The sequence below is a fragment of the Microtus oregoni genome, unplaced genomic scaffold (assembly GCF_018167655.1).
Source record: "Microtus oregoni isolate MIOR12 unplaced genomic scaffold, Mior012 000021F_ref0000039, whole genome shotgun sequence".
Taxonomy (NCBI): domain Eukaryota; kingdom Metazoa; phylum Chordata; class Mammalia; order Rodentia; family Cricetidae; genus Microtus; species Microtus oregoni.
In genome coordinates this window covers 36,466,963-36,477,597 of record NW_024543080.1, presented here as the reverse complement: position 1 = coordinate 36,477,597, position 10,635 = coordinate 36,466,963, and the positions used below count along the sequence as shown (strand labels likewise).

The 10,635-nt window shown below is 32.3% G+C and overlaps 1 non-coding gene across 1 annotated transcript; it reads left to right on the top strand.

Moving 5' to 3' along the window:
* The first annotated feature begins 4,202 nt into the window (after window positions 1-4,202).
* On the top strand, window positions 4,203-4,361 carry LOC121460972. The gene has a single exon (XR_005976124.1). It is a non-coding gene; the product is annotated as a U1 spliceosomal RNA (small nuclear RNA).
* The last annotated feature ends 6,274 nt before the right edge of the window (window positions 4,362-10,635 follow it).

The window sequence follows — 10,635 nt, the reverse complement described above, 5'->3', positions numbered from 1 at the left end:
CCACCAGGTGGGGCAGGCATAGCACAGAAACACACAGGAAGCTTAGTTAGCTGATCATAAACTGTCCCCATAAATGCACCACAGGAATAAGGGAGACCAGGGCCCTACAGTTAGGTAGCTGAACTGGGGGCATGGAACGAATGTGAACATGAGTCATCACATGGGGGTTGTGTGAGAGGAGGAGTACCGAAAGAGCTGAGTGGAGAAGGGGTTTCTCCTCTTAGCAGTAGAAACTTTAGCTAAAATAATTGTAAAATATAAAAGTTTAGGTTTAATTTATGGCAAAGTTTGAAATACTTTTCATATTATAGTATCCATTTATATTTTGAATATAAAATGTATGATTATTTCATTCATATGTGTTTAGATGCTAGATTTTATTTCCCTCCACCAAGTATAAAAATTTTATATATTAGAATAAAAATAAATATTTGTGTCATGACATCTTAAAAATATTTTTATAATGGCTTCAATTTAAAAGTTTTCTATCACATAGCAATTCTGTAATTGTTGGAGACATGTAGTTACATGAAATTTAAGTCGTCCAAGCATAGACATAATACATGTGTCAAATTACCTTGATAAAATTGTGTTTTTGCCCCACAATTGATAATGGTTAGTATTGAATATTGCATTCATTAGTCATTTACTGAAATTATATTTTACTCTATTTTGCATTTATGATAAAAATGAGTGAACTTGATGAATACTTAGTCTTTATTCATACAATCTTATATACTCATTTACTAAAATTATGAGTGGAACCAAATGTTTTTGTTCAAAACTCGTTAGAAATTTTCCAAAACAGCAACTTCTCAAATGCTAACACTCCCTGTTCTTTATCCGAGGTGTAAATATCACACCAATGCCTTTGTCAGTCTTATTTCAGTAAGTATTAGAAACTGTTGACTTGAGAAAAGTAGATACCAGTTTTCATTTGAAAACCACCCAACCTGACACAAGAGATATCATTGCAAACAACTAGAGGAACAAATCAAAGAAAGGCCTTTGAAGTCTAGATTTTTCTTCACATATAAGATATTATAGTCATTAATTCACGCCTTTGGTCAACAAGTATCTTAAATAAAAATTTCTTCATGATTATTGGATAGTCTTCAATACAAAGGTGATCAATATTTGGTCTTCCTTCTAAAAAAGCTTTAAGATTTGAACAGACAGAGAGAGATCCATCTAGGAAGCATTCTGTGTTTTTCTTTGCAAGATATTTTGCAGTGTCTCCACAGACTTGTTCAGTCTACACGAGCAAATATTTGAAATTTAGTATATTTAATGATTTTTCTTTATACACATATATGAAGAATAACTCAATACATTTTAAAAGTTCGCAGTGGTGTCATTACTCCCAAAAATGTTCTAAAAGACAGCTTCTAACTTTTTAAATTAAAACCTGCATTGCATATTTAGAGTCAGGCTCTGACAATATATAGCCCTGATTGTATATGAACACATAGTTACCAGTCTACCTTCACCTCACTGTTGCTATAATTGAGGTGTGAGTATTCAGTACTTGGCAGAATCTTTTTTTTAATGGGGTTGTTGACACAAACTCCTACAATAAGTAGCCCAGGCTGGCCTCAGTTAAGGGTGTTTTGTTTGGCTCGATCTCTGACTCTGCAATTATAAACTACATATTCATCTTTCACTGGAGAATTTCTGCATGAATATTGTGGTTCTTTAGCTTGTAGTTTTGGATAGACTCTGAAGAGTGGGAATGGGTGTAACTCTGAATGCTTTGCCCACTAATGGACCTATTTCCTTCTAATGGGTTGCTCTGTCCAGGCTTGATAAGATGGTATATGGCAAGTTTTATTGCATTATGTTATGCCAAATTTAAAATAAATATTTCTTGGAGGATCACTCTTTTCTGAAGGAAAACAAAGTAGAAGTGGGTCTGAGGATGGGGAAACGGGGGTCACTGAGATGAGTTGAGGTGTGGAGAGGATGGGGAAAAGTGATGGAGGAAGAAGAAAGAAGAGATTGTGTTTGGAATGTATTGTATGAGTGTAGGCCTAGAGGAATTTGGGTTTATGGTTCTATTATATTTGGAAAAAAATTAGTCATTACTATAATTTTTTTTTTGCTTTCATACCATTTCTTCTTCTTGGTCTGTAATTACACAGTTGTTTTGCCACATTATATTACTCTACAATGACACTTATTCTTGGCTCACTAATTCTATTTCTTTTTATTCTATACTTTCTTTTCAGTAAATTTTGTTTCTGTGGTCAAATTTTATGATCTTCCCTAGACAGCACCTAACTGATCCAGTACACTTTATATCAGAGTCTATGCTTCTATATCTGGACAAGTCATAGCGGTACATTTAATATTTTATTTCTTTTTTCATCATGAAAAAAACACATTGATTATGTGTTTTTTCTTTCTAAAATAATTTGATCAAAGCCTTAAAATGAAGCAATTGTCAAAGAATATTGAGCATTGATGGTTTCCCCTCATAGTCCATGATTATTTGAGATATTGTTAGCCTTTCATGTTCTTAATTAAATATTAAATATTGTTATTTTTGAATTCTGCAATCATCTGAATTACTGTATTAGCAATATAATATATTTATTGAATATCATTGACCAACTTGACATCATATTTTATTAGGTTATAAAATACTTTAAGTAATATATATATTAAAATCAGATAAAAGAAGATCCACTTTCACCATATTCCCATTAAAAATCTTTTACTGACAACCTATAAACTATATAAATCTTATTAATTTCATTTGAATTACATATCTTGAGGGCAAAGCTTTTTTGTCATTATTTTTGACATTCTATTTAAGATTTCTTCATTTTGGGTTGTGAGCCTAGCATTTATTAAAAAAAAAAAAGATTTCTTCATTGTTTTTTCAGTTCTTTCTTTTAACATTTTAATAATTGCAGAAGATCATACCTAAGCATGAATTTATTAAGCCAACTGATACGCACAGCATCTACGTCTAATCTTGGCATTTCTATTCCTTTCTTCCAAAAGTATCAACAACAGTATTCCGTTACAAAGATTTTCATGGATCATTCTGTAGGAAAAGCAGTGTGGGTTTCGTTGTGTGAATACACCATGCCATTGTCTTATTTCCCTGTATATCTTTACATTATGAATGTCATGTCAATTGATATAATGTATCTACTATTAATCTATGCATACATTGCTTATGCAACAGTTTCTCTATTTTCACTTGCCTATTTTTCACTAAAAAGCTTGAATAGACATTTCCCGATAACTAAGACTGCAATTTCTGCTCATCTGTATCATTTCCCAGGTGTATTCGTATCATATTATATAGTTCATTGATAATTTTTATTTGCAATAATAACAAAACTTTTCTAAACTTGTTATGAACATGGTTTTCCAGGCAGAGTTTCTCACTGAATCCAAAACTTTTTTTTCCCATCTATTGAAAAATGCAGGGTCTTTTTTTTCCTTTAATATGTGCATTAACACACTTAGTATTACATGGGATTTTGTGTATCAAGTTTTTCAACTCATTATCAATTTCTATGAATATTAAATCACGTTTATGGCTATCTATCCTTTGGAATAAAATAAACATAGTTCTTATTACTGTTCTGCATTTACAATTCATATGTAACCAAACAATTAAACATTTACTGGGACTTCACTTCCATTTATTCTTGGGAAATACCAGAAAAAAAAAAAAGGTTATTTCTTGTACGTTGAAGGATTACAAAACTTTCTTTATATTTTGTTCCAAATTATCTATTAATTATATTTAAATAAAAGCAACCAGCTAAATAATGTTGGGCACAGTGTAATCACATCTTAAAAGTTCAATATTTCTGAGGGAGTAATGTAGAATGCACAGGGTATGTTTGTCATCTATATTTCCTATGTTAATGCCAGTGTTCCTGTTAAGACATTTTATTAACACTTTCAACACAATTTCAGAGGAGATCCATATACTTTTTGACAAACTAGTATTTTAACCTCATTTAGTTTATTCATAAGATATTCTATAGAACATGTGGTTGTAAGAATTTGAAGAAACATTTTAAGAAACATTTGAACTATTGCTTTCATATTAATAGCGATCTGATACAATCAGAAAAGGAACTGATTGAATTGTATGTTATCCAACTTATGAATATCTGACTAAAGAACAACATTACAATCATAAACTTCTTTTGAACCTACAAGAGAAAAATAACATACTTCCTGGAAAAGGAGATACCATGATTATGAAGATAATTTTCTTTGTATTAGGTTTCTTCTTTGCACTCCAAATATGCTGACCCTTGTGATTTTTCATAACACAAGAAAATTAACTGCATAATTTGTGGTAGTGGAGACCTCCTTTGCACTCTCCTCTAAAAATAACAAAGAAGAAAAGAAAGACTTAAAAATCACAGATTTTAAACATAAAAGCTTTTTGGTCATTGGAGCATGAATTAAATACTGTTGAACTCCAAAAACATGAAAATTTTTATCAGAAATCATCAGGGAATAAAAACAATTCCATGGATTATTTACATCAAATATATGCTAGAATTTTGGAGAGATGGCTTAGAGATTAAGAGAACTTGTTTTACAAGAGGACCTGGGTTCAATTCCAGTACCTATGTTGGGCATCTTACAATAGCACATAACCTTAGCTTTGGAGGACTCTGTGTTCTCCTCTGACCTCTGAAGACACTACAGATCCATGGTACACATTCATGATGAAAACACAAATGCACATAAAACAGCAATAAACACACACACTTAGATGCATAAAGAGGGGGACAGAGAGACAAAGAAAAAGACAGAGGAGGGAAAAGGAGGAGATAGGGAGGTAAGAAGAAGATACAGATATGAGACATGGATGATAGATAGACGGACAGATACATAGATCATAGACAGCAGAACAATTACAAAAGAGATAAATGGAAATACTGCAAAACACATACACACACACATACATGTGCTGTTAAAGGGATATTGAACACAAAGAAGGTATTTCAGAGTTCAATGGTATGTACAGAACTTTAACAATGAAATATGAGATACAGCTTCACATTTCTGAGATTTATAATTCACATTAACAAGTAAAGGGAATAATTGTATACATTTTGCTGATTTTTTTGTTCCTGATGTTATATAGATAGCATCAGAAATATTGGGAAAAATGAACAGTGTTAGGCTCTTCAAAAGGATGCAGAATTGTGAGACAAACCCTTGATTGTTCAAATGAAGTGGAGATGATTCATTTCTTTCTGGTTTCTATTGAGTGGAGTATTGATAATTATTGGGAGGACCTTTAGAAAATTAAGATACCCTTGAAGTAATTTTATTTTCCTAAAAAAAAGCTGAGTTAAAAATGTCAATGGAGATGGTAGAAACATATAAACAAACACAAGCATTTTCATTAGAATAAGATAACATGCAAGGAATTTTAATAATAGAAATTGAAATTAAATATCAATAAAAATAATGATTAAGTAAATATATTGAGGAATAACAGGTGCACAGTTTTATGTGTATTTGAATATCTGTTAATCAGAATGTCTAAAGTAGCTGAAAAAAGACCACTGGCACTCAGTGATTCCTGCAACTTTCTGCTTTTTAGAGCATTGAAGTTTTTGGTGATCTATGCTCTTCAAGCTCTTTGAAAATTGTATAAACACCCAACTCCTTCCATAAAATGAAAACCTATCTAAAATGCTCTTACTTAATCTAGCTTCAATTTTCTTTTTTTTTTTTTAAAAAAAAAAAACTGACTTGTTTGTCAAAGAATTGTAATTTAGGAATGACAGAGACACAGAATCTTATGGAACCAATGGAATACATATATTAATATTTTAACCCTAAGGACAAAGAACATCAGTATTGTTTTAAATTAAGATTCTTGTTATGTATTTTTTAGCACCCTGAAGATTACATTATTTCCACCTAATAAATTTCTGTCTTTCTTTAGTTTAATTGGTGAAAGTTTTCCTGTAATATATTGCTTGTTTGTTATTTATTGTATTATCAAGTAGTAAACTTAAGTATCTCAAACAACAGAAACTAAATTTTTCAGCCTGGGCATATAATTGCAACATTAAGGTGTCGGGGGTAGTCATTCCTAATTAGGGTTAGTGGGTTTTGGGTTCTCGTCCACGCCTGTGTCCTTAGCTTCAAAATAACTTACTTCTCCCATGTCTTCACATCATATTTTCCCTGTTGCTTTCTGCAAAAATTATATTTTTTTCTTATATGATCACTAGTGTTTGGAGCAGAGTCATTGGTTACAATTATACTATAATCTTTTATGTTACCTCCATCCTTCGAATAAAACTATATCCTGAAAAGAAGAAAAATCCTAAGCTACCAGGACTGGTTGTGAGAAGAAAGGAGGAAAATGTGAAAGAGGCACAAAATATGAGATAATAATAAAAATAATTTGACCAAAATCTAAAATTGTAATAAGCTTTACCCTGGAATCCCAAATTAGTTTGTTTTAATAACAGAAAATTGCATTTCTATTGATAATTATACTTTTCTTTGGTTTTGCTTTGTATTATTTATGTATATAATAACAGCATTTCAGAATTTCCAAGGTCAACTGTTTTTTCGATATGTTAAAGTTATCAAGATGGGAAATATGAATCATACTTGATTGGTGATATGGGAATATTGAATTGGTATGAAATTAATTTTTCAGCCTCATTATTAAAATGTCATTGTTTTCACTGTTTTTTCTATTTTGTGAGATAACACCCTCAGAAAAACAACTTAAAGGAGAAAGAACCCAATTCAACTTCAGTACTGAGTTGTAGTTCATATGGTAGAGAAGTCAAAGACAGAGATGTTCAAAGAATCTGGGCACACCACATCCATACTATAGAAAGAGAAAGGCACAAATATGCGATAGTATTCTGCTCCCCTTTTTCATATTCTATGCAATTATTAGTTATACTTTTTAATTAACATAATCAAATATTACACTCCACAGGCAAGCCAAAATACAAGCCTCCAATGTAATTCTAGATTCTATCAAGTTGTCGCTAATCCTAACAATCATAATAGTGCTACAGAAAATGTTTTGTTTGGTGATAAATGGAGTGTGAAATATTAGGCACGTTTTGACTCTGAAGAACTTGATACATCTAAAAGAAATGGGTAAAATCTCAGTAAATTGTACAAAGGGATCACAGGCAGAATGAGAACATGCAACTGTAATGTCTTAAGAAACAAAGTAAATATTGTATCCAAAACAATTTATTCTTTTACATTCCAATAAAGGAAAGTAGTAAAAAAAAAGGCTTTGATTAGAAAAATAAAATAAAATACAATGAAAATGAGTAAAAATATAAAACCATAAAACCCTGCAGCTGTCTAATGGGTGTCTTGACTGAAGAAAAGCAGATACATCGTAAGGCTGTTCATCATTCCATAATTTGTTTTACCAATAATGAATTATGTCATGCTTAGTTTTCCCACAATATGTACTTGAATCAATATAAAGGATGTTGTATAATACGCCTTATTGACGAACTCAGTGAGAGATTTGCCATAGGAAAATTAGTAGTTGAACTACTTGATATATCATGTTTGTGTCCTACATTAGATTAGGTAACATGAGAAAAACAAAGGATATGCCACCTCTGTCATTTATATCTTTTTTATATTGCCTTTCAAAGACAGTAAACTTATATAAATAAATAAAATGGGTGGTAAAAAACCTTAATGACATGCTACTTGATAGGATTTATATAAGAAGTCATTCAGGTTAATGTATGTTCGTGGTTTTAGAAGCTACACTCTAAGGTGAGATGATGAAATAAGTTTTGTCTCTGGAGTATAGAGCATGATGACAGAAGTATGGTTAGGAACAAGTGTGCTTATTTCTAATTTGGAACCATATGAAAGGGTCTCTGCTGCAGAATTCATCTTTAATTGATGAGCTTCTGGAATCTATCATATTTACATCAAAGCAGATAAGTTCAACATGCTCTCAATCTATGTGATACTGATACTTACAGTTTATATTACTGAATAAAATATACTTTCCAAAAAATGAAGAAAAAGATACACCTGACAATATTGTGATTTCACTTTTAGAATAGCTTACAAAATCTAAAATAAGTAAGACTTCCCATGACAATTACAATAAACAATAAACATAACACTTGAGATCCAAAACAAATCTTCTAATCTTTTTTATATATTTATATTCGTTTTAGTGATTTTGATATTATCATTGTTTATGGCAAGTGAAATATAATGTGTATTATATAAATGTGGAAATGAGTCCAGGCAATATGGATGGCCTTTGCAAGGGAAGAAACTATTCAATAAATACTTGTGAAATCTCTGGAGTGAGGGGATGAAATTCTTTGCTGACTATAATACATGTATTTTCTTATTATTCTAATATAAAAGTCATAATAATCACTTCTGTGTCAGAAGGAAATACTCTCATTTTGGATGATGGCAAAAGAAATATCTTTACCTTCTCTCCTTGTCTGTCCTTTACCCAACTTGATATTTTGGATCCCTCATTTCCTCCTCCCCACTCCTCTAAGAGATACTTTGAAAGAGTTAGCTTTTGTGGCATCAGGGAGAAACCAGGCAGTAGGGAAACTCCAAGGAAACCACAAGTGCATCTTAAGCAATAATAGAGAGGACACCTAAACTGCCTTTCCCCTGTAATAAATTGAAGATTATCTTAATTGTAATCATAGAACCTTCATCCAAAAAATGATGGAAGAAGATGCAGAGATCCACAGCTAAGCACTGGGCCTAACTCCTGGAGTTCAGTCACAGAGAGGAAGGAGCGACACTAAGAGCAAAGGAGTCAAGAGCATGTTGGGTGGGGGGATACACACAGAAATAGCTGACTCAAAATAATGCCAGATCACTGACCCCAGGCTGACAGCTGAGGAAACAGCATAAGACCAAACTATGTCCTCTGACTAAGGATGTCATTTGTTTGGTTTGTGAAAACCATAGCAGTATTTGTGGAACCAGTATTTGTCCCTACAGCCTGTACTGCCTCTTTGGAGCCCATTTCCTAAGGAAAAATAGCTTGTTCAGCTTAAATATAAGGGGAGGGCCAGGATGAAGGTCTTGTATCTAGTGAGAGACTTTGTTGAATCCCCATGGGAAGCCTCACCCTCTCTGAGAAGAGGATGGGGGTGGGGTGAGTAGAAGGTAAAAGGCATGGGAGGACAGGAGGGAGAGGGAACAGGGATTGGTCTGTAAAATAAGATTGTTTTAAAAATATAAAGAGAAAGAAATACTTTTACTTTTATATGTTTTTCTAGGCTGTCAGCTACTTTGTCAGTTCAAAGAGTTAATGTAAGCTTTGTTACCTGTCTGCCACAAAAAGGGCCAAAGTGATGGAATAGAAGAGAAATAAAAATCTCATTGCAAGATAATTATGGAATCGTGTACAAACCTTTAAAGGTTAATGAGCTCTCTAGAGAAGATGAATGACAGGTCTTGAAACTGTTGTCTGCCTATAATCCATTTTCCACATAATCTTAGTTATGAAGATTTGACATATTACAGGTAATATGGGGTGAATGTTAACTGTGAAAATGGTAATTTAAGTAATGTGAGATCCACTGATATTAAAAGGAACAGCATCTGGTCAAGAGATAAAAGAAGAGAACATAAAATTTAGTGGCTACAGAAACGAAAGCACACCTCAGTGATCAAAACAGAAGGTGAATAAGAGAAAAGCGATGTGCGATTCTTTCATGTAGGCATGAGGTAGCAGGGGACTAATTTCTTGTTCTTCTTTCATCTTCATTTTCAAGATTATAATTAAACAGAACTTTTTCTTTATAGTTAAAAAGTGTAATGATAGCAAAGATTTGAAAATGTTTAACAGAGTAGATTTGAAACACTCGATGGCTTTCATTGGAAGCATAGAAATATAACAAGAAGTTTTTATTTTTTAATTTTCCCTTTTTTACATCATATATACTTCAAGGTCAGGCTCTCTACAAGAAGACAAAAATATTAGCATGAATACTTGATAGGTACAGCTCATTCACTTCTTTGGCAATATGTTAAAGTAAAAAATAACTGGCAATTGAAATTTATGGATTTACTTATTAAGTTTTGATATAGATCAGACTGTCATCCAATAGTAGTTCTATTTGATTTGTGAACAGAAAATAAAATTGCAATAAAAAATATTTGGGTGAATATTGAATATTTAATAAGAAATGAAGAGATTTGCATTTGGACTACCAGACATTGTTGTCTCAACAGAATTGAACTGTCTGCAAAACACTCAGCCATCATTATGATTAACGTGCTCTCATCTCATCTTTTCCCCTGATCTCACCAGTCTTGTTACTACCAAGTAGCAACGTCAAGTTCTTTATCCTTTTTTTCAATGTTCCAGAAACAACTTCAAATTCACTGTTCTTTTTAAAATGGAATTTTTATTTAGTTTTTTAACTTTTTTATTCGTTTTCCACACCAACCCCAATTCTCCTTGCCTCTCCTCCTCCTTCTCCTTCCCTATCTCCCCCATCTTATCCCCATCTACTCTTCAGAAAGGGTAAGGCCTACCAATTCCTTTTTGCTCAAATCACCTTTGTTTTAGGTTAAATGATGGAGGAAGGTCATTGGCTAATAAAGAAACTCCCTTGGCCCATTTTG